The sequence below is a fragment of the Chlorocebus sabaeus genome, chromosome 5 (assembly GCF_047675955.1).
Source record: "Chlorocebus sabaeus isolate Y175 chromosome 5, mChlSab1.0.hap1, whole genome shotgun sequence".
NCBI lineage: Eukaryota > Metazoa > Chordata > Mammalia > Primates > Cercopithecidae > Chlorocebus > Chlorocebus sabaeus.
Genome location: NC_132908.1, coordinates 4111365 through 4134918, shown reverse-complemented (window position 1 = coordinate 4134918; position 23554 = coordinate 4111365). Strand labels below are relative to the sequence as shown.

Below are 23554 nucleotides of genomic sequence, written 5' to 3'. Positions count from 1 at the left end.
TTCACGCCATTCTCCTGCCTCAGCCTCCCGAGTAGCCGGGACTACAGGCACCTGCCACCATGCCCGGCTAATTTTTTGCATTTTTAATAGAGACAGGGCTTCACCGTGTTAGCCAGGATGGTCTCAATCTCCTGACCTTGTGATCCGCCCGCCTCAGCCTCCCAAAGTGCTAGGATTACAGGCGTGAGCCACCGTGCCTGGCTCCCAACTAATATTTTGTATTTTTTTTTAGTAGAGATGGGGTTTCACCATGTTGGCCAGGCTGGTCTCAAACTCCTGACCTTAGGTTATCTGCCCACCTCGGCCTTCCGAAGTGCCAAGTGTAATCCCAAAGTGCTGGGATTACGGGCGTGAGCTATCATCCCCGGGCCTGCCATGCCTGCTTATCTGTACGTGTCTAAAGTTTTCCCATCATTCAAGACCTCTGCTGCCTCCTCCAGGAAGTCTTCCTTGAGTCCCTCCATCTGGATGCTCCTCAGCCTTGGTTTCTTCTGCTGCCCTCCACCGTGGGCACATCTGTGGTCAAACAGAGGCCCCTCTTTGGTCTGGGCACATTTCCGCCTCTACTCTTTTACTATGAGAGCCTTCTTTTTCCCTGGAGCTTAGTCACTGCAAGCTCTGCCTCCCAGGTTCATGGCATTCTCCTGCCTCAGCCTCCCAAGTAGCTGGGAATACAGGCGCCTGCCACCGTGCCTGGCTAATTTTTTTGTATTTTTATTTTTTTTAGTAGAGACAGGTTTCACTGCATTAGCCAGGATGGTCTTGATCTCCTGACCTCGTGATCCTCCCACCTTGGCCTCCCAAAGTGCTGGGATTACAGGTGTGAGTCACCGCGCCCTGCCTGGTCAGTTTTTGTTTTCAGCATGTGCTTTGCTGCCCTGCCCCACCCTCACACACAACAGGACTGAGGTCTCCAGTGCTGTACACAGGGGTTTGCAACCACTAGATGTCTACTAGGTCGAGGTGCATGAAAATGCCACGATTCGGCTGTTTTTTTTTTTTTTTTTTTTTTTTCCCCCAAGACGGAGTCTTGCCCTGCCACCTAGGCTGGAGTACAGTGGCGTAATCTCGGCTCACTGCAACCTCCATCTCCCGGGTTCAAGTGATTCTCCTGCCTCAGCCTCCTGAGTAGCTGGGACTACAGACACATGCCACCATGCCTGGCTAATTTTTGTATTTTCAGTAGAGACAGGCTTTCACTATGTTGGCCAGGCTGGTCTTGAACTCCTGACTTGAGGTGATCCACCTGCCTTGGCCTCCCAAAGTGCTGGGATTACAGGCTTGAGCCACTGCACCTATCCTTTTTTTTTTTTCTGGAGATGGAGTCTAGCTCTGTTGCCCAGGCTGGAGTGCAATGGCATGATCTCGGCTCACTGCAACTTCCGGGTTTAAGTGATTCTCCTGCCTCAGCCTCCCAAGTAGCTGGGATTACAAGTGTGCGCCACCACGCCCTGCTAATTTTTGTATTTTTGGTAGAGACTGGGTTTCACCGTGTTGCCCAGGCTGGTCTCGATCTCCTGACTTTGTGATCTGCCCGCCTCGGCCTCCCAAAGTGCTGGGATTACTGGCATGAGCCACTGCACCTGGCCGATTTGGCTGTTTTTTTTTTTTTTTTTTTTTTTTTTTTTGAGACGGAGTCTCCCTCTGTCGCCCAGGCTGGAGTGCAGTGGCGCAATCTCGGCTCACTGCAAGCTCCGCCTTCCGGGCTCACGCCATTCTCCTGCCTCAGCCTCCCAAGTAGCTGGGACTACAGGCGCCCGCCACTGCGCCCGGCTAATTTTTTTCTATTTTTTAGTAGAGACGGGGTTTCACCATGGTCTCGATCTCCTGACCTTGTGATCCGCCCGCCTCGGCCTCCCAAAGTGCTGGGATTACAGGCGTGAGCCACCGCGCCCGGCCGATTTGGCTGTTTTTAACCTACATAATGCTACGTATCTTTGGACAAGGAGACATAGTATTCATTGCTGAGGTGTCCTGACCCGGGGCCTTGGCCTGAGGCCTCCTTCCCGGTGCTGGAGTCCCTGTGCGCTACTGCACTTCACATCCCATCCCTCACCGCTCCCGGACACTGCCTCCGTTCTGGCTGAAAACAAACTGTTTTTGAAATGTGAAATCAGATGTCAATGTACTGATTCACATTGAGAAATACAACCGCCAGACTAACCAGATATCATCTCTCTCGGAGCTGGAAAATCTACCCTGGAGGTCAATTTGCCATGACAAAGTTGCTCTGTAAGAGACTCCCAGGACGCATGCTCAGACTCAGGGGCCTGTGCAGGGATGGGCCAGCCTGAAGCAGACGGGCTGCAGCCCCGCAGGGTCCCTTCTTCAGCAAAGAGGAGAGCGCGACAGCTGGGTCGTCTTCGCAGGACCGAATGTGCCCTGTTGCAGATCATGAGAACTGAATGGTGAGCATGCCAGATCATCTCAGGGTTGTGGGGTGATACTGGGCACAGCTTGGTCCCTATGGAGAGCAGTTTGCAGCCTACTGGGGATACCTGTGGTGTTTGACTACGTGATTTTTCACCCCTGAAATAACTCATGCTGGCCCTCCTTCCCTCCCTGTCTCCCTGCCCTTCTTCCTGTGTTCTGTCTTTATTCCTTTCTTTCGAGGGCTTTTTTTTTCTAATTGTAATTTACTCACAATAAAATGGATATTATATATTTTTAATTTTTATTTGTTTTTGTAATTTTATTTTATTTTTGAGACGGAGTCTCACTCTGTAGCCCAGGCTGGAGTGCAGTGGTGCAATCTCGGCTTACTGAAACCTCTGCCTCCCGGGTTCAAGCGATTCTCCTGCCTCAGCCTCCCGAGTAGCTGGGATTACAGGCACCTACCACCACGCCTGGCTAATTTTTGTATTTTTAGTAGAGATAGAGTTTCACCATGTTGGCCAGGCTGGCCTCGAACTCCTGACCTCAGGTGATCTGCCCGCCTCGGCCTCCCAAAGTGCTGGGATCACAGGTGTGAGCCACTATGCCCGGCCTTATTTTATTTTATTTTTTGACATGACGTCTCACTCTGTCCCCCAGGCTGGAGTGCAGTGGCGTGATCTCAGCCCACTGCAACTTCTGCCTCCCATATTCAAGTGATTCTCCTGCCTCAGCCTCCCAAGTAGCTAGGATTACAGGTGTGTGCAACCATGCCTGGGCTATATATCATATTTTAGGGATGGAGTCTTGCTATGTTGCCCAGGCTGAAGTACAGTGGCTACTCACAGGCGTGATCACAGCTCACTACAGTCTCTAACTCCTAGACTCAAGTGATCCTTGATTTCTAGGCTAAAATGCACATATTTAAAAGGTACAGCTCAAAACGTTTTAAAAGTATGTACACGCATGTAACTCCCATGTCAATCAAGATGTAAAATATCTCCATTGCTCCAGAAGGTTCCCTTGTACCTTTTCCAGTCAAGCTCCTCCCAAGATGTCCACCTACTGAAATGATAAATGAATAAATGAGCATAACACGGTCTATCAACACAACAGAATATGATTGAGTCGTAAACAGAAGGATGTCATGACACATGCTACAGCATGGAGGAACCTTGAAAACATGATGCTGAGTGACAGAAGCCAGTCACAAAGGGTCACATGTTGTATGATTTTTTTTTTTTTGGAGATGGAGTCTCACTCTGTTGCCAGGCTGGAGTGCAGGGGTTGCGATCTTGGCCCGCTGCAACCTCTGCCTCCCGGGTTCAAGTCGTCCTTCTGCCTCAGCTTCTTGAGTAGCTGGGATTACAGGCATGCACCACCACACTCAGCTAATTTTTGTATTTTTAGTAGAGATGGGGTTTCACCATGTTGGCCAGGCTGGTCTCGAACTCCTGACCTCAGGTTATCAGTCTGTCTCGGCCTCCCCAAGTGCTGGGATTATAGGTGTGAGCCACCATGCCCTGCTTTTTTTTTGAGACAAAGTCTTGCTTTATCGCCCAGGCTGGAATGCAGTGACATGATCATAGCTCACTGCAACCTTGACCTCCTGGGCTCAAGCAATCCTCCTGGCTCAGCCTCTCAGGTAGCTGGGACTACAGGCACACACCACCATGCCTGGCTAAGTTTTTTTGTATTTGTTGTAGAGATTTTTTTTTTTTTTTAGTCGGAATCTTGCTCTGTCACCCAGGCTGGAGCGCAATGGCACGATCTCGGCGCACTGTAACATCTACCTCCCAGGTTCAAGCAATTCTCCTGCCTCAGCCTCCTGAGTAGCTGGGATTACAGGTATGTGCCACCGTGCCATGCTTATTTTTGTATTTTTAGTAGAGAAAGGGTTTCTGCATGTTGGCCAGGGTGGTCTCAAACACCTGACTTCAGGTGATCCACCTGCCTTGGCCTCCCACAATGTTGAGATTACAAGTGTGAGCCACCTCGCCCAGCCAAGATTTGTATTTTTGTAGAGACATGAGGTTTTGCCATTTTGCCCAAGCTGGTCTTGAACTCCTGGGCTTAAGTGATCAACCTGCCTTGGCCTCCTAAAGTGCTGAGATTATAGGCATGAGCCATCGCACCTGGCCTAAAAGGGTGAATTTTATGGTATGTGAAATGTATCTTAAGAAAGCTGTTATTTTATTTTATTATGTATTTATTTAAAGAGATGGGGGTCTCACTATGTTGGCCAAGTTAGTCTTAAATTCTTGGCCTCAAGCAGTCCTTCTGCCCCCGCCTCTCAGAGTGCTAGGATTACAGGCATGAGCCACCGTGCCTGGCCAAAGCTGTTATTTTTTCAGAAAATATTGAACGTCGTCATCATCCCTGACAATGCCTTCACAGTGTGTCCCAGTCAGTCCCCATGTGCCAGAGCCTGCCACTGTTCTGTTTCTTTTTCTTTTCCATGTTGATTCATGGTGCTTGTTCCCAAACTCCGTATAGTTGGAAACATATATTAGGTACTCATTTACTCCATCGCCCAGGCTGGAGTGCAGTGGCACGTTCTCGGCTCACTGCAACCTCTGCCTCCCAGGTTCAAGCAACTCTTATGCCTCAGCCTCCCTAGTAGCTAGGACTATGGGCATGTGTCACCATGCCCAGCTAATTTTGTATTTTTTAGTAGAGACGAGGTTTCACCATGTTGGCCAGGCTGGTCTCAAACTCCTGACCTTAGGTAATCTGCCCATCTTGGCCTCCCAAAGTGCTGGGATTACCTTTTGCCTTTCCCACCACCCAAATAGGTGACTTTACCGCAGTTTATCCATTTTCTTATAAACAGACACTAGGGGCCACTTCTGTTTTTTGACTGTTACAAATAATTTCGCACGAGGCTTTTCATTGACATTTGAAATGGAGTTGCTGAAAAAACAAAATTGCTAGGTCATAAGATTGTACTTTTTAGTTTAATAAAGAAACCAGGTTGGGCACAGTGGTTCACCTGCCTCTTTGGGAGGTCGAGGCAGGAGGATTGCTTGAGCCCAGGAATTCAAGGCCAACCTGGGCAACATAGTGGGATGCCATCTCTACAAAACACGAAAAGAAAGCCGGGGTGCAGTTGCTCACGCCTGTAATCCCAGCACTTTGGGAGGCTGAGACAGACTGATCACCTTAGGTCAGGAGTTCGAGACCGGCCTGGCCAACATGGTGAAACCCCATCTCTACTAAAAATACAAAAATTAGCTGAGTGTGGTGATGCACGCCTATAGTTCCAGCTACCTGGGAGGCTGAGGCAAGAGAAGAGCCTGAATCCAGAAGGTGCAGGTTGCAGTGATCCAAGATCATGCCACTGCACTCCAGCCTGTGCAACAGAGTGAGACTCCATCTCAAAAAAAAAAAAAAAAAAAGAAAAAAGAAAAAGAAAAGAGAAAGAAAACTTTAGCTGGGCCTGGTGTCACATGCCTATAGTCCCAGCTACCTGGGAAGCTTAGATGGGAGGATGGCTTGAGGCCAGGAGGTTGAGGCTGCAGTGAGCAGTGATTGCACCATCGCACTCCAGCCTGGGCAACAGAAAGAGACCCTGTCTCAAAAAAAAAAAAAAAAGAGAAACTGATAGACAGTTTTCCAAAGCAGTTTTTGTTTTGTTTTGTTTTTGAGACGGAGTCTCTGTCGCCAGGCTAGAGTGCAGTGGCACGATCTTGGCTCACAGCAGTCTCCGCCTCCCGAGTTCAAGCAATTCTCCTTCCTCAGCCTCCAGAGTAGCTGGGACTACAGGCGCCTGCCACCACGCCTGGCTAATTTTTTTTTTGTATTTTTAGTAGAGACAGGGTTTCACCATGTTTGCTAGGATGGTCTTATCTCCTGACCTCGTGATCCACCCACCTCGGCCTCCCAAAGTGCTGGGATTACAGGCGTGAGCCATCGCACCTGGCCCAAAGCGGTTTTATTATTTTACACTCCCATCAACAACATACAATGGTTCTAGTTACTCCATATTTTTGCCAACATTTGGTGTTGTCAGTCTGCTTAATTGTAGCCATTCTGGTGACTGTATTCAAAATTTAAAATTTTGATGAATTTGTTTATTAATTTTTTATGGAATGCTTTTTGTGTTTTACCTTAGAAATATTTGCCCATCTCAAAGTCGTGAAGATATTTTCCTATGTTTTCTTTTAGATGCTTTATGAATTTAAATTTTTATTTGGGTCTTGGATCCATTTCAATTTAAGTTTTTAGTGTGATATAAGGAGTTGAGGTTCATTTGTTTTCCTTATAAATAGACAATTTGCTTTTCCTTACAAATAGACAATTATTCTAGCCCGTTTGTTGAAAGGGTTTTCTTTCTCCATTGAATTACCTTGGTACATTTGTTGAGAATCAGTTGGCCATATTTATGTAGGTCTATTTTTGGACTCTGTTTTCTGCTCCATTGATTCTATTTTGTGTATCCTAATGCCACTACCAAATGGTCTTAGCTACTGCTGTTTATAGTGGGCCTTCAAATCAGCCAGTGTAAGTCCTCTGAACTTTTTCCTTATTAGGATTATTTTGGCTACTCTAGGTCCTTTTCATTTCCACTTACATTTTAGAATCTGCTTGCCAATTTCAAAAAAAAAGCTTTTTTTTTTTTTTTTCTTTATGAGAGAGGGTCTTTTTCTGTCACCCAGGCTGGAGTGCAGTGGCATGAACATAGTCACTGCAGCTTCAACCTGCTGGGCTCAAGCAATCCTCCCACCTCAGTCTCCTGAGTAGCTGGGACTATAGGCACGTTCCACCATGACTGGTTAATACTTCTAATTTTGTAGAGATGAGGTTTTGTCATGTTGCCTAGGCTGGTCTCAAACTCCTGAGCTCAAGTGATCCTTCTGCTTTTGCCATGCCAGGCTGCCTTCTGGAATTTTACCTGGGATTACATTGAGTCTATAGATCAATTTGAGACAATTGACCCTCACAGTATTGAATCTTCCAGTCCATGAACATGGTACATTTCTTCATTTATTTAGATTTTCTTTAATTTCTTTCAACAATATGTTACAGCTTTCAGTGGAGAAGATTTGCATATCTTTTATTAAATTTATTCCCAAATAGCATTTTTTATTTTAATGAAGGAAACTGGAAGCCCCAAAGAGGTGAAGGTGAAATGGTAGATGGACAATTATGGGGCTGATGTTTGGGGTTGGAGCTCGATTCAGCACCCAAAATGATTACCGTCAAGAAGCAGCTGGTCATGTGGGGTGATTCTCACTTTGTCCTCTCCGTGTGGATGTCACAATCAAGCCAATTTGCTGTCTGGGGGACATGACAGCTAGGAAGGCTGTGTTCCATTGCAGTGAACACCTTCTTGGTCCTCTCTTCTCAATCCTGGGTGTCCCACACAGGTCAGCCACAGGCTGGCTGTGCTTACGGTCCCCTCCTGAGAGAAGCTTCAGTGTCTCCAGCTTCTGATGCACATTGTCAGGCTTTCCCCTGAGCAACAGTGGCCAGTGGCCTCGGTGAGACCCAGGCTTGGACAGCCCTGTCCTAGGGGACTAGAAAATGTAGTAACAACCACGGACTTGGTAGGAGAGGAGAAGCCAAGAAATGGATAAGAAGAGGCAGAGCATGAGAGGGGAGCTGAGTGCTTTAATGTCAGAGCACTGGGGAGGGGGCCCATGAATGGGTCTACCAGACAGGCTGCTCTCCGAACAGCCTTGGGCTTCCAATGGACTTCTGGTTCTGGTGCCTGGTGGGGGGCCTCGCTTTCCTGGGACTCTTGCTTTCCCCAGAAGGCTTAGGTGTTTTGACTTTCCCAAGGCTCCTTTGGGGGCTGGCCGTGGCTAAGCTTCCTCTCTTCCTTATGCCACAAGCATCCCGACCGTGCTGCCCACCCACTGTGAGAACGGACTCGGAATTGCTGCCGCTGGTGTCCAGGAGGGCCACACTCACACAACTGTGGCTGCTCTCGCGGCTCTTGTGTTCCCTCAGTTGGAAGCCTTTTGTTTTCTCTAGGTTACTAGGCTATGTCAATGTGCGGGTGCATACACAAAAATAATTGGGACAACACACTTTGTCTTTACAGTTTTGTCACGCACAGGCAGAGGTCTTAGTGATAATTGGAGTGGGCCAATCAGAGGCATCCTGGATAGCGGGGAGTCTGAAAGGCAGGCCAGGCCAGGCAAGGCAGCTCACACCCATCATCCCAGCACTTCAGGAGGCTGAGGTGGGAGGATCGTTTGAGCCCAGGAGTTTGAGACCGGCCTGGGCAACAAAGGGACACCCCATCTCTATAAAAATTTACTGGGGCTGGGTGTGGTGGCTCACGCCTGTAATCCCAGCTGAAGGACTTTGGGAGCTAAGGCAAATGGATTGTCTGAGCTCAGGAGTTCGAGACCAGCCTGGCCAACAAAGTGAAACCCCGTCTCTACTAAAAATACAAAGATTAGCCGGGTGTGGTGGTGCACGCCTGTAACCCCAGCTACTCAGGAGGCTGAGGCAGGAGAATCCCTTGAACCCAGGAGGCGGAGGTTGCAGTGAGCCAAATTGCACCACTGTACTCCAGCCTGGGTGATAAGAGTGAAACTCCACCCCCACCCCAACCAAAAAAAAAAAAAAATTAGCTGGACGTGATGGTGCATACCTGTGGTCCCAGCTACTTAGCAGGCTGAGGCAGGAGAATCTTTCCTTGCCCAGTAGGTTGAGACTGCAGTGAACCACGTTCATGCTACTGCACTCCAGCCTGGGTGACAGAGTGAGACCCTGATTCCAAAAAAAAAAAAGGCTGCAAGGAAGGCCTGGGAAAGCTGGGGTTCGCAGGACAGGTGCTTGGGGAGCTTGCGAGACTGCCTTGAAGTAGGAGAACATTTGCTCCCAATGCCATATGGGGAGGGGAGGAGCTTTCTAGGAGCTGTACAGTCATGGGACAGGCTTCCTGGGACTCTGATTTCTGTATCCCTAGAATAAACAAGCAGATGCTGACAGAGACGCCTGCATTGGGCAGGGTCATGAACTCTTCAAGATCCATTTGACACTGTTTCTAACACTTTACCATGAGTCAATTCATGAGCTCTCAAGAAAAGCTCTTCAGGGAAGGAGCCCCCCAGAATTAATTTTTTGTTTTTGGAGGCAGAGTCTCACTCTGTCACCCAGGTGGAAGTGAATGCAGTGGTGGGGTCATGGTTCACTGCAGCCTTTACCCCCTAGGCTCAAGAGATCCTCCCTCTTCAGCCTCCCTGAGTAACTAGGACTGCAGGCCTGTGGTCTGGTTAATTATTATTTGTTTATTTTTGAGACAGAGTCTCTGTTCCCCAGGCTGGAGTGCAGTGGCTAGATCTTGGCTCACTGCAGCCTCTGCCTCCTGGGTTCAAGCAATTCTCCTGCCTCAGCCTCCCGAGTAGCTGGGATTATAAGTGCCTGCCACCATGCCTGACTAATTTTTGTGTTTTTAGTAGAGACAGGGTTTCACCATGTTGGCCAGGCTGGTCTCAAACTCCTGAGCCCAAGTGATTCTCCCATCTCAGCCTCCCAAAGTGTTGGGATTACAGGTGTGAGTCACCATGCCTGGTCTGGTTAAGTTTTTAAAAAATTGTATAGAGACAGAGTCTTGCTATGTTGCCCAGGCTGACGTTGAACTCCTGGCCTCAAGTGATTCTCATACTTTGACCTGCTGAAGTTTTGGGATTCTAGGTGTCAGCCACCGTGCCCCAGAAAGACATTTTGTGTGTGTGTGTCTGTTTTTTGAGACGGAGTCTCATTCTGTCACCCAGGCTGGAGTGCAGTGGCGTGATCTCGGCTCACTGTAACCTCTACCTCCCAGGTTCAAGAGATTCTTCTTTCTCAGTCTCCTGAGCAACTGGGGCCACAGGCACATGTCACCATGCCTGGCTAATTTTTTTTTTTTTTTTTCTTTTTTTTTTTTTGAGATGGAGTCTCGCTCAGGCTGGAGTGCAGTGGCGCGATCTCGGCTCACTGCAAGCTCTGCCTCCCAGGTTCACGCCATTCTCCTGCCTCAGCCTCCCGAATAGCTGGGACTACAGGTGCCCACCACCACGCCTGGCTAATTTTTTGCATTTTTAGCAGAGATGAGGTTTCATCGTGTTAGCCAGGATGGTCTCGATCTCCTGACCTTAGGTGATCCACCCGCGTCGGCCTCCCAAAGTGCTGGGATTATAGGCGTGAGCCACTGAGCCCAGCCCACGCCTGGCTAATTTTTGTATATATATGTGTGTGTGTGTGTGTGTGTGTGTGTGTGTGTGTGTGTATGTATATATATTTAGAGATGGGTTCTCACTGTGTTGCCCAGACTGGTCTTGAACTCCTGGGCTCAAGTAGTTCTGCCCTGGCCTCCTAAAGCGCTGGGATGACAGGCATGAGCCGCTGCACCCGGCCAATTTCACTTTAAGGCGTCCCATGCTGCTATATGAGAGGCAGCCAACATACCTGGCCTACCCGGCCTTCCTGGCCTTCCTCTTCACCTTTGAAAATGACTTTCCAGGCTAGCCTGTAGACTACAGATGATTTCTCCAGGTGAACCTATTAATTGCAGAAGAGATTCCAGAAATCGCAAAAAAAAAAAAAAAAAAAAAAAAGAATTAAAAGTGAAATTGGTTGGCTGACACCTTGGAGCAGAGACTCTTATCATTTACCTCTTTTTAGTTGGACTGGAAAGTACAGGCCCTGCCCACAGCAGAAGCTCATCAATGTTTTTTGATGATCCAGTGAGTGTCTTTTACCAATTACAGGATTCCTGAGACAGGCTATAAGATGAATGAACCTTGAGGACACTGTGGTAAGTGAAATAAACCAGATACAAAAGGACAATATTGTGTAATTTCACTTACAGGAAGGACCTAGAATAATGAAACTCATGGAGACAGAAAATGGAATGATGTTTGTCAGGGAATGGGGAGGAGGGGTGAGGAGTTAGTGTTTAAAGGGGACACAGGTTCCGTTTGAGATGATGAAAAAGTCTGAAGATAGATGTGGTGATGGTTGTACAACAATGTGAATATACTTTTTCTTTTCTTTTTTTATTGAGGTGGAGTCACTCTCTGTTGCCCAGGCTGAAGTACAGGGGCAGGATCTCGGCTCACGGCAACTTCTGCCTCCCAGGTTCAAGTGATTCTCCTGCCTGTCTCCTGAGTAGCTGGGATTACAGGCGCCCGCCACCATGCCTGGCTAATTTTTGTATTTTAGTAGAGATGGGGTTTTTCCATGTTGGCCAGGCTGTTCTCTAACTCATGGTCTCAAGAGATCCGCCAGCCTCGGCCTACCAAAGTGCTGGATTACAGGCGTGAGCCACCGCGCCCTGCCAACAATGTGAATATACTTAATGTCACTGAATTGCACATTTTTAAAATGGTTACCGTGGTAAATTTTATGTTACATATATTTTACCACAATCAAAATTATGTGTTTGTAATCTAATCGGCGACCTACATTTTTGCAATTATTATATAATCAATGATTTCTCAAAGGTGATGCAGTCCACCAATATTCGTGAGGTGTAAAAACATTGCTGGGTTTGTTCATTTATTCAGCCAACATGCCTTGGCTGCCTGCTGTGTCAGAGCTCCCGAGCTAAGCTTGAGGATGTAAAGTCAATCATCTCACCACTTTGGGAGGCCATGGAGGAACAGTTGAGGTCAAGAGCTTGAGACCAGCCTGAGCAACACAGCAAGACCCCCTCTGTAAAAAAAAAAAAAAAAAAAATAGAATCACTCAGATGCCTTCTCTTTCCGAACTAGGTTTTGACGGTGAGGATCAAGAGCCAGCCCATGAACCCCTGATTCGGCCCGTGAAGCTTGTACTCTGGCAGAACGTCCAGCCTGGCATCTGAGGCAGCACTTATCTGGAGCCTCTTGTATGAGAAGGATCTCAAAAGAACCAGGGGGGAGCCCTGGGAGAGGAAACTGGGGCCAGCCGTGTACACAGACATGGATTCGAGACGGTGTCGGGCCAGCCTGAGAAATAGCAGGAAACCTGGCATGGCGTAGGGTGGGGCTCTAGGTGCCTGATGAAAGTGAGATGGAGGGAGTGCATCGTGGTGACTGCAGAGTCCTCAAAGCCACTGTTAACCTCACCTCCACCTCCTGTCAGCTTGTGACCTTGGTAAGGTTGGAAAAAAAATCTCTTGGGGCTGAACATGGTGGCTTATGCCTGTAATCCCAATGCTTTGGGAGGACAAGGCAGGTGGATTGCCTGAGGCCAGGAGTTTGAGTCCAGCCTGGGCAACATAGCAAGACCCCATCTCTACAAGTAATAATAATAAAAAAAAAGCCAGGCATGGTGGCATATACCTATGGTCCCGGGTACTTGGGAAGCTGAGACAGGAGGATCTCTTGAGCCCAGTAGTTTGAGGCTGCAGTGAGCCGTGATCACACCACTGCACACCAGCCTGGGCAACAGAGCAAGGCACTGTCCACCCACCAAAAAAATGAACAAACGAAACTCTGTAAATTTGTTTTTCTCATTAATAAAACAGATAATACTTCTCACACTGATAGGATTAAATCAGAAAATCTGTGTAAAGTGTTTAGCTGAGATATATCTTTTTTTTTTTTGAGACAGAGTCTTACTCTGTTGCCCAGGCTGGAGTGCATTGGTGCAATCTTGGTTCACTGAAACGTCCACTTCCCGGGTTCAAGTGATTGTCATCCCTCAGCCTCCCGAGTAATAGCTGAGATATATCTATATTTACATCTCTACCTACAGATGATACCATCTTGTCTATCTCTGTATGTACACACACACACAAGACAGGGCAGGGTGCGAGAACTCTGAAGGTTTGGAAACAAGCCTTGATTATTTATAGGTTTCGCTTCTCTGTTTTGCAGCCAGGGCATTTGGCTCTGAGAAGTGGTGAGAACATCCTGGGTGTGTCTGGCGCCCTGGGTGTCTCCAGCCCAGCATCTTTGTCAGAGTGTAGCTGGGGGTGTGGAACCAAGGACAGAGGGAATGGGTGGGGCCTGGGAGTGGCAGCAAGCATGGGTGTTGAGGCCAGGGAAGCCTAAGACTGGTTCTTTCATGGGTTACCATATTGGGGCCTGGGTGAGAAGTCTAATCCTTTGTGTGGCCCAATTTGACTTGCTGCCACAGAAACCTCACCATCTCAGCACGATCCATCCACCTGCTTCCTGGAAAAGCAGTTTGGGAGGCAATTGGATCATTTTATTATTATTTCTTTTTAAAAAACAGAGACGGGGTTTTGCCATGTCGTCCAGGCTGGTCTCGAACTCCTGGGCTCAAACGATCTGCCTGCCTTGGCCTCCCGAGGTGCTGGGATTATAGGCGTGAGCCACCGCGCCTGGCCAATTGGATCATTTTCATCAATGAAAGATGGTGCATTCTCACACCTGCATGGGTGTCACGTATGAATGACGTAAATGTGATAGAGCCCAAAGAAACGATTTGCTCGGGAACGGACCGTTGAGGGAGGAAAATGGAGTCAACTCACGAACCTCTATTAGCCATTTTTGGATGGAAAGAAATTGCATCTTCATTTTTATGAATTCCAAATAAGGACATTTTTATGTCCTTCCATTATGAGTATGGCAACAGACCACAGTATTATTTACGGGGCCATAGCTTCATTGAAGTGGATAGCACAGATACTTAAAGAAGACTGACGTGGAAAATCAGTGAAAAGATCTAGGCTATCTTCTCTACTTTGGCTTCTGCAAGATATGGGGACACAAATGGCATTTGTTCCATTGCTTTATGAGCCATGTCTACTTAACTATTAAGGGAAGATGCCTGGTGTGCTGCCCACGAGGCATCAGGAGCAAACACTTCAGGTTATCATTGGTGGAAATTTCCACAGATGCGTCTTCAGGCTGAGAGGTCAATTTATTGGGCTCATGTGGAAGGCTGGAAAGGCTTGATTAACTAGTCAGTCTCATTCACTTTTTCTTTTTTGTTTTTTTTTGCCTGAGATGCAGTCTCACTCTGTCACCCAGGCTGGAGTGCAGTGGCGAGATCTCAACTCACTGCAACCTCCACCTCCTGGATTCAAGCGATTCTCCCACCTTAGCCTCCTAAGTAGCTGGGACTACAGGTGCACGCCACCACACCTGGCTAATTTTTGTATTTTTTAGTAGAGATGGGGTTTTGCCATGTTGGCCAGGCTGGTCTCCAACTCCTAACCTCAGGTGATCCGCCCACCTCGGCCTCCCAAAGTGCTAGGATTACAGGTGTGAGCCACTGCGCCTGGCCTGTTATATTCATTTACTTTACAGGAAAGTATTTGCCAAAGGACCTTTTCTCATGAGGAATGTTTTGACTAATCACCTTCTTTGTGTTAATGTTAATACTGTCATTTTCCTTACCTATGAGATGTCTGAGTATTCTCAAATTACTCAGCCTTCCCGTGATTTTAACATCTTTCATCCAATCTTCAAATTTTACTTTCACTTCCACACTCTTGTCCAGCTCAGTAGGTAAAAGTTGCATGCCTGGGCATGTTCCCTAGCTGTGCTCTCAGCATAGATTAGATACTGTATCAATTTGGAGTGCATACGGAGGCAAGTAACAGAAAGCCCTGTTTTAGAGGCTGATGACAATAAAGAAGTCCTTTTTCCTGGGTAGGAAAAAGTTCACGGTAGGCATTTTGGGGCTGGTATCCGTATTGGTTAATTCTCACATTGCTATAAAGAAATGCCTGAGGCTGGGTAATTTATAAAGAAAAGAGATTGAATTTGTTCACAGTTCCATAGACTGTACAGGAAGCACGGTGCTGGCATCTGCTCAGCTTCCAAGGAGGCCTTAGGAAACCTACAATTATGGTGGAAGGTGAAGGGGAAGCAGGCTTGTCCTACATGGTTGGAGCAGGAGCAAGAGAAAGAAAGAGGGGAGGTGCTGTCTGTCTCGTTCCTACTCCACCGATCACTGTCACTATCGTAACAACAGCACCAAAGGGGGATGGTGTTAAACTGTGAGAAACTGCCCGATGATCCAATCACCTCCCACCAGGCGCCACCTCCAGCACTGGGCAGCAAGGAGAGACATGCTGGCGGTTTGCTAAGACCTGAGTGAGGTGTCCTGGGTTACTTTAGAAACCCGATTCTAGGCTTCAGAATGTGGGCTGATAACCCCTTACCTGGGGGATTGTATACTTCGAAATCGTACCTTCCTGTCCACGCCCAGGTCTCTGGTGAGAAGCCGGTTGATCAGGGCTAGGACCAGCGTTCAAGTACAGCCTGGGGATTACATTTCAACATGAGATTTGGGTGGGGACACAGATTCAAACTATATCAGTATTAATGACCGTTGATGCCTTCGAGAACCCAGGCTCTTCCCATTTTTCTGTTCCTCTGTCCTTAGCCTAGACCTCATTCTCAAGCCTCTTGAGGTTGCAAGATGGCTGCTGCACCTCCACACCTCACACTGATGTTCTAGGCAGAAAGAAGAGGAAGGGCGAAAGGATGAAAGGCTTTCCCTTAGCAAGTCCTTACCTTCTTATTCAGGAGGGGGAAATCCTCCCCAGAGCTTGGATGAGCCCATCAACAGTGTCTATTTTATATTAACTATCTCATTTAATCCCTATTTTAACCCTTGAGGTAGGGATTTTTTTTTTCTTGAGACGGGGTCTCACTCTGTCGCCCAGGCTGGAGTGCAGTGGCGCGATCTTGGCTCACTGTAACCTCCATCTCTTGAGGGTTCAAGCAATTCTCCTGCCTCACCCTCCTGAGTAGCCGGAATTACAGGCGCCTGCTACTATGCCCAGCTAATTTTTTGTATTTTTAGTAGAGACAGGGTTTCGCCATGCTGGCCAGGGTGTTATGGAACTCCGCCCACCTCAGCCTCCCAAAGTGCTGGGGTTACAGATTATTTTAGGTAAAATATTACCTCAAATGGCACCAGGTTTTAGGTAAACTTTTCTTAGGCTGGGCGTGGTGGCTCATGCCTATAATCCCAGCACTTTGGGAGGCTGAGGTGGGTGGGTTTCCTGAGGTCAGGAGTTAGAGACCAGCCTGGTTGGCATGGCGAAACCCTGTCTCTACTAAAAATACAAAAAATTAGCCAGGTGTGGTGGCGGGCGCCTGTAGTCCCAGCTACTCAGGAGGCTGAGGCAGGATCACTTGAACCCGGGAGGTGGAGGTTGCAGTGAGCCAAGATTGTGCCACTGCACTCCAGCCTGGACGATAAGAGTGAAACTCTGTCTCAAAAAATAAAGTTAATAAATATTTTCTCTGCCTTACAAATGAGGAAACTTAGACTCAGAGTACTTGTGGAATTTGCCCAAGGTCACACCGTAAGTGGCAGACCTAAGACTAATGAGAACAGACGATGTTTCTTCTAGCCTGTGTTTCCTCTTTATACACAAAGCACCTGCTCATTCATGTTTTCTTTTGGGTCTCCCAGAACTCTTTGAGATGGGCAAGGCAGGTATTAGAATATCCTCATTTTCCAGAACAGGAACTGCAGACCCAAAGAGGTAAACCAGGCCTTGCCTGAGGTACCCAGGTGGCAACTTTCAGAGCTGGGATTCAATCTCAGGTCCAGTGTCCTGTCTTCTGGACCCCACTGGCTGGGTGTGATCAACGGGCAATCAACTCACTGAGAGATACAGACACACAGAAGCAAAAGGGACAGATGGACTTCACGTGCTTCAGTTTTGCACAAGTCTACTTTTTTTTTTTTTTTTTGAGACAGGGTCTCACTCTGTTGCTCAGGCTGTAGTGCAGTGGTGCAATCATGGCTCACTGCAGCCTCTAACTCCCCAGGCTCTGGTGATCCTCTCGCCTCGGCCTCCCTAGCAGCTGGGACTACAGGCACACACCACCATGCTCAGCTAATTTTTGTATTTTTTGTAGAGTTGGGGTTTCATCATGTTTCCCAGGCTGATCTTGAACTCCTGGCCTCAAGCGATCCACCTCCCTCAGCCTCCCAAAATGCTGGGATTACAGGCGTGAGCCAACGCTCCTGGCTTGGCGCAGCTTTTTGTGGTGTTTTTGTCATTTCTCTGGCGGGGATGGCAGGTGTATCTCGGACCACAGGGTGATGAGCCAACACTTGGTCTTGGACTCAGCTTTGCACACAGACGTGGTCTGCATTACCTTTTTCTACCAACTGATCTCATGCCTTTTGTGTGTGTGTTTTCCAGCCTTGCTTCCAGACTAGTATTTGGTGCCAGAAAGGGAATTTTCTAGATCGAAAAGTCATACTTTATCTCAATTGTTATCTTCCTCTCCTTGAACACAGGTAGCACAGAGAAATGGATGTTTCTTGACAACCCAGTCTAGTCATATGGCAAAATAAACGAAAAAACAGAACCCATGTCCAAGTGAGTTTTCTGCTTGTCTTGATAGAATTAATTATGGTTGGAAGCCAGGCACGGTGGTGCACACCTGTAGGCCTGGGCAAGATGGCAAGACCCCATCTCTACAAAATTAAAGAATAAAAACCATTAGCTGGGTGCAGCAGTGCACATCTGTGGTCCCTGCTACTGGGGAGGCTGAGGTGGGAGGATCTGTTGAGTCTAGGAGCTTGAGGTGGCAGTGAGCCACAGTGATTGCACCACTGCATTCCAGCCTGGGGGACAAAGCTGGAACCTATCTCTTAATTTTTTTTTTTTTTTTTCTTGCAGTTCTGGAGGCTGGGAAGTCCATCATTAAGTGCTGGCAGATTCAGTGTCTGGTGAGGGCTGCTTCCTGGTTCATAGACGTGCCTTCTTGCTGAGATCTCAGATGGTGGGCGGGGCTTGGCAGCTCTGGAGCCTCTTATAAGGGCACTAATCCTATTCATAAAGGCATCATCCTCATGACCTGATCACCTCTCAAAAATCCCACCTCCTAACACTATCACCTCTGGGGTTATGGATTTTGTTGGAGACAGAAACATTCAGACCATAGTGGTACTCGATAAAATGTTTATTAATATGTATTAATTCTGGGAGTCAAGCAAACCCAATGAATTGATCACTGGGATTTTGACACCACAATCAGATAAACAATTTAAAAATATGTTGCATATTCTGCGATTATTCCATGACTCAAAGTTATGTATTAAAATAAACCACTGTCAACTTTAGGAGACTGAGGCGGGTGGATCACCTGAGGTCAGGAGTTCAAGACCAGCCTGGCCAACATGGTGAAACCCCATCTCTACTAAAAATACAAAATTAGCCGGGCATGGTGGCAGGCACCTGTGATTGCAGCTACTCGGGAGGCCGAGGCAGGAGAATCACTTGAAAGCAGGAGACGGAGTTTCCAGTGAGCCGAGATCGCTCCATTGCATTCCAGCCTGGGCAACAAGAGTGAAACTCCGTCTCAAAAAAATAAAAAATAAAATGAAATACATAAAATAAACCACTGTCAAAGTAGTGTTGAAAATTAGGGGATGAAGGCTGAATTTAAATCTGCTTTCATCAAGGAAACTTCATATGGTAATCATTTCTTTTCCACTTTCACTAGTGGTCTGAAATGTGGACAGCATTTGCTGCTGACAGAAGCAAGCTGGCTGCCTGCTGGGTGCCCATCAGCTTTTGATTGACACAAAGGAGGGGGCTGCCTGTGGGATAAATGACATAAATGAATGATGTGGTGTGGCAGGCAGGGCACTGCTGGATGTGACTTGGGAGGAGGGTGTTTAGGCGGTCACAACCACTTGCTGTCCTGTGTACAGTGGAAGCAACTGGGGAAATTCCCTTTCTGTTTGTCAACCAAGAAAGAGAGTCCGTGTATTTTGCAAACTCCATGTGTTGTCAAACTAGGTGCTGTTTAATAATGAGCTGCATAATCTGTTTGTTTTTTGTTCCAACCTGCATCATCTTGAAGTGGCTTTTTTCTTTCTCTTTCTTTTCTTTTCTTTTTTCTTTCTTTCTTTCTTTTTCTTTTCTTTCTTTCTCTTTCCTTTCTTTCTTTCTCTTTTCTTTCTCTTTTTCTCTCTCTTCTCCCCTTCCTTCCTCTTCTTTCTTTCTCTCTTTCCCTTTCTTTCTTTCTTTCTTTCTTTCTTTCTTTCTTTCTTTCTTTCTTTCTTTCTTTCTTTCTTTCTTTCTTTCTTTCTTTCTCTCTCTCTTCTTTCTTCCTTCTTTCTTTCTCTTTTTCTTTTACTTTCTTCTCTCTCTCTCTCTCTCTCTCTGATGAGGTCTTTTTGTGTTACCCAGGCTGATCTCAAACTCTTAGGCTCAAGTGATCCTTCCACCTCAGCCTACCAAAGTGCTGGGATTATAGGCGTGAGCCACCTCACCAAGCCAAAATAGAGCAGAGACTTAAAACAGATATCTATACATGCATGTTCATAGCAGTAATATGTACAGTAGCCAAAAGGTGAAACAAACCAAATTTCCATCAGCAAATGAGTGAATAAACAAAATGTGCTCTATCCATGCAGTGGAATATTATGCAGTCTTCAATAGGAATGATATGATTGCACCAGCCATTAGAGAGGGCAGGCAGAACTCTGGCTCCCTGCACAAAGCCTCTTAATAAGGAAGAAAGAAGCCCCTAGAGCTGAATGACTCCAGGCCGGGCACAGTGGCTCAAGCCTATAATCCCAGCACTTTGGGAGGCTGAGGTGGGCAGATCACCTGAGGTCGGAGTTCGAGACCAGCCCGGACAACATGGTGAAAACCCATCTCTACTGAAAATACAAAAATTAGGCCAGGCATGGTGGCTCATGCCTGTAGTCACAGCACTTTAGGAGGCTAAGGCGGGCAGATCACGAGGTCAGGAGTTTGAGACCAGCCTGGTCAACATGGTGAAACCCCGTCTCTACCACAAATACAAATGTTAGCCGGGTGTGGTGGCGGGTGCCTATAATCCCAGCTACTCAGGAGGCTGAGGCAATATAATTGCTTGAACCCGGGAGGCAGAGGTTACAGTGAGCTGAGATTACACCATTGCACTCCACACTGGGCGGCAAGAGTGAAACTCCGTCTCTAGCAATAACAGCAAAAGAACTGAATGACTCCGCCTGTCTCCAGGAATGAGGCGCTGGCCATTTGCCCATGTGACCTGGCAAGTGATGCCATTTAGCTGCCGTGTTTGAGCCAGGCTCACTAACCAAGGGCAGCTCCTAGAACTTCCGGTGGGACAATATCCATTGAGCACCAGGCTGTGAGCAGGGCTTGTGGATGAAGCCAGCTTGCACTGCCCACCTCCCAGAACCTTTTGTCAGCAGGGTGCTGCTCTCTCATGACAGCCATAACTTCGGGATCACCTGAGCCTCAAAAATGCACCAGGAATTCACTTTGCAGCACGGCACATTCCAGATCCCCACGTAGGGCGGCCACACCCAGATTCCAAAGGAGAACCTGGGCAGACTCGGCTCCTCCTTCAGGCCTTCCCCTCTTCTTAGGTGTTTCTGCCTTGTGACTTTGAGCCGTGGTGTGGCAGGAATGTGGTCTGCTTCTGCACTTGTGCGTGACATCATTTGTCCTTGTCGAGGGACAGGTTTCTTCATTTGAAGCAAATTTCTACAGCTGTCCTGGTTTCGCTTTGGCAGCAGATACAGCTGGGGAGTGTGCATGGCTGGCTTTGTGCATGCCTCTTCCTCAAGGACAGCCCTAAGCTCACTCTCTGCCTCTCCATCTTCCAAAGGCTTCCAGCTGGGTGCTGAGCTGCCTTGCACCATGACTGCAACCTGCAGTTTTGCTTCATTTCCTGATGTCTTCTCTTGCGCCTTGTGCCAGGTGGCTTCACTGGTCTGCTTGATCCTCCATAGCACGGCCCACGCTCTTGGGCTTTGCCTGGGACATTTGTTCTTGTGTCTTCTGGCCACTAATCTGACTGTATTAGAGTTCTGTGGAGAAACAGAACTGATAGGATATGTGGACAGATAGATGGATAGATAGCTAGATCTATATCTGTCTATCCATCCACTCACCCATCCATCCATCCACCCACCCACCCATCCAACCAACCGTCCATCTATCCATCCAGCCAGCCAACCACCCACCCACCCCCTGTCCATCCATCCATCCATCCATCCATCCATCCACCCATCCACCCACCAATCCAACCAACCATCCATCTATCTATCCATCTATTCATCCATCCATCCATCCCTATCCTCTACCTACCTACCTAAAGGAATTGTCAGTTGGGTGCAGTGGTTTATGCCTATAATCCCAGTAATTTAGGATGCTGAGATGGGAGAATCTCTTGAACCCAGAAGTTTGAGACCAGCCTGTACAACATAATGGGACCCTATCTCTACAAAAAATTTTGAAATTATTTGAGCATGGTGGCATGCACCTGTAGTCCCAACTACTCTGCAGGCTGAGGCAGGAGGATTGCTTGAGCCTGGGAGGTCAAGGCTGCCATGAGCTATGATCATACTGCTGCAGTCTGGCCTAGGTGACAGAGTGAGACCCTGTGTCTAAATAAATAAATAGTTTCGTGGGATTGAGGGGCCAGCAAGTCTGAAATCTGTAGAGCAGCTCAGCAGGCTGGAGACTCAGGGAAGAGCTGATGCTGCGGTCTCGGTTTTTTGTTTTTGTTTTTTTTTTTTTGAGACGGAGTCTCACTCTGTCACTCAGGCTGGAGTCCAGTGGCATGATCTCGGCTCACTGCAACCTTTGCCTCCCAGGTTCAAGCAATTATCCCGCCTCAGCCTTCTGAGTAGCTGGGACTACAGGAGTGTGCCACCACGCCTGGCTAATTTTTCTATTTTTCATAGAGACGGGGTTTCAGCATGTTGACTAGGCTGGTCTTGAACTTCTGACCTCAGGTGATCTGCCCACCTCAGCCTCCCAAAGTGCTGGGATTACAGGCATGAGCCACCACACCCAAACAATGCTGCAGCCTTGAGCCTGGACACAGAATCTCTTTCTCTGGGAACCTCAGTCTTTTCTCTTAAGGCCTTCAACTGATTGGATAAAGTCCACCCACAAGGTAAAGGGTGATTTCCTTTACTCAGAGTCTACTAATTTAAATATTAATTAATCACACCTAAAACAATACCTTCACAGTAGCATCTGGACTGGCGTTTGACCAAACAACCAAATACCATAGCCTGGTCAAGCTGACACATAAAACCACACCCTCCTTCAAGGCTTCCCTCCAGTGTGGTTGGTTGATAATAAGCCGGTGTTAGTTGAGTATTTACGGCATACCAGGAATTGTGTGAAGTGCTTTTTTTGGCTTGTTTGATTTAATCCTCATAATAGCCCTATGATGTAGGTTCTATTTTGGTCTTCGGTTGACAGGGAAGAGACCTAAGGTTGAGAGAGGCTGAGTAACTATCCCAAGGTTGCACAGCAAGCTGAAGAGCCAAGGTGTGAAGCCAGGCAGTCCCACTGCAGAGCCCGCTGCTTTAGCTGCACACAGTCCTCTTCCAGAACCCGCAGGGACTCCTTCCACTTATCTAACCCCTGGCTCCCAGCTGTCTCCTAACTTGCAGGTCTTGGAGGCAATTTCCTTTCATCTGCCTACATCTTATCCTCCTTCCCTATTTGCTGGGAACAGATAATGGGTTTGTTGCATTTAAATGAAGCCCAGGATTACCTGTGGCCAGGCGCCTCTGACCTCTATCACTCTGGAAGCCAGGGTGCTCCTGAATGGCCACTGTCCCTGGCTGGGCACTGCTGAGGCCATACCTCCTGCAAAAGGCATTGTGAACCCCAGGCCCTTATAGCTCCAGTGGATACCAAACCAGGAGCAAGCCCAGCTCTGGTCTGAGGGGGTCACACAAGATTAGCCCCCAGCAGGGTGCCGTGGCCTGGCCTCGGCAGAGGCGATTAACACAATTTCCACGATTTCCACCTTCTCGGGGGACTTAAGGAGCCCAGGAATGTGATGTTAGCACTGTCCTGGCAGTGCTGCCCTAGCTCTCTGGGATTTGCTTGCTTTCCTCGACCTCCCTGAGCCTCATGAACCACTGATTTCTGCCCTGCCTGGCCCTGCGTTTTACCTACTTGCTGCCCAGGGAATAAGCATGCTGGCCCTGTTCTCTGATTCTTGGATGAACGGGTTGCCCAGACCCGCCCAGGGCTGATTCTGCTTCCCACTGCCTGCCTGCCTGCCCCAGGCCTGACCCTTCCTAGGGTTGTGGCGGAGGCAGGTACCCCTGAGGACTGGGGATGCTGTAGGCCCGAATCTGCTTCGTCCCTGAATCAGGTTGGACAGTATTCCCCCAAAAAGACATGTGCAATTCCTAAACCTAGTCCCTGTGAATATGACCTTATTTGGAAATGAGGTCTTTGTGGATATAATTAACCTAAGGATCTCGAGATGTGATTACCTGGGTGGGCCCTAAATCCAATGACAGTTAT

At 47.9% G+C, this 23554-nt stretch overlaps 1 long non-coding RNA gene across 5 annotated transcripts; it reads left to right on the top strand.

Moving 5' to 3' along the window:
* Positions 1 to 1652: 1652 nt before the first annotated feature.
* On the top strand, positions 1653 to 19331 carry LOC103227589 (uncharacterized). Of its 5 annotated transcripts, XR_012092909.1 has the most exons (5): positions 1653 to 2408; positions 11082 to 11128; positions 11378 to 11451; positions 12087 to 17623; positions 17927 to 19331. It is a non-coding gene; the product is annotated as an uncharacterized lncRNA (long non-coding RNA). The 5 variants fall into 5 exon arrangements; XR_012092907.1 differs by having other exon boundaries at positions 11082 to 11451; XR_012092908.1 differs by lacking the exon at positions 1653 to 2408 and having other exon boundaries at positions 7033 to 11128.
* Positions 19332 to 23554: the final 4223 nt, after the last annotated feature.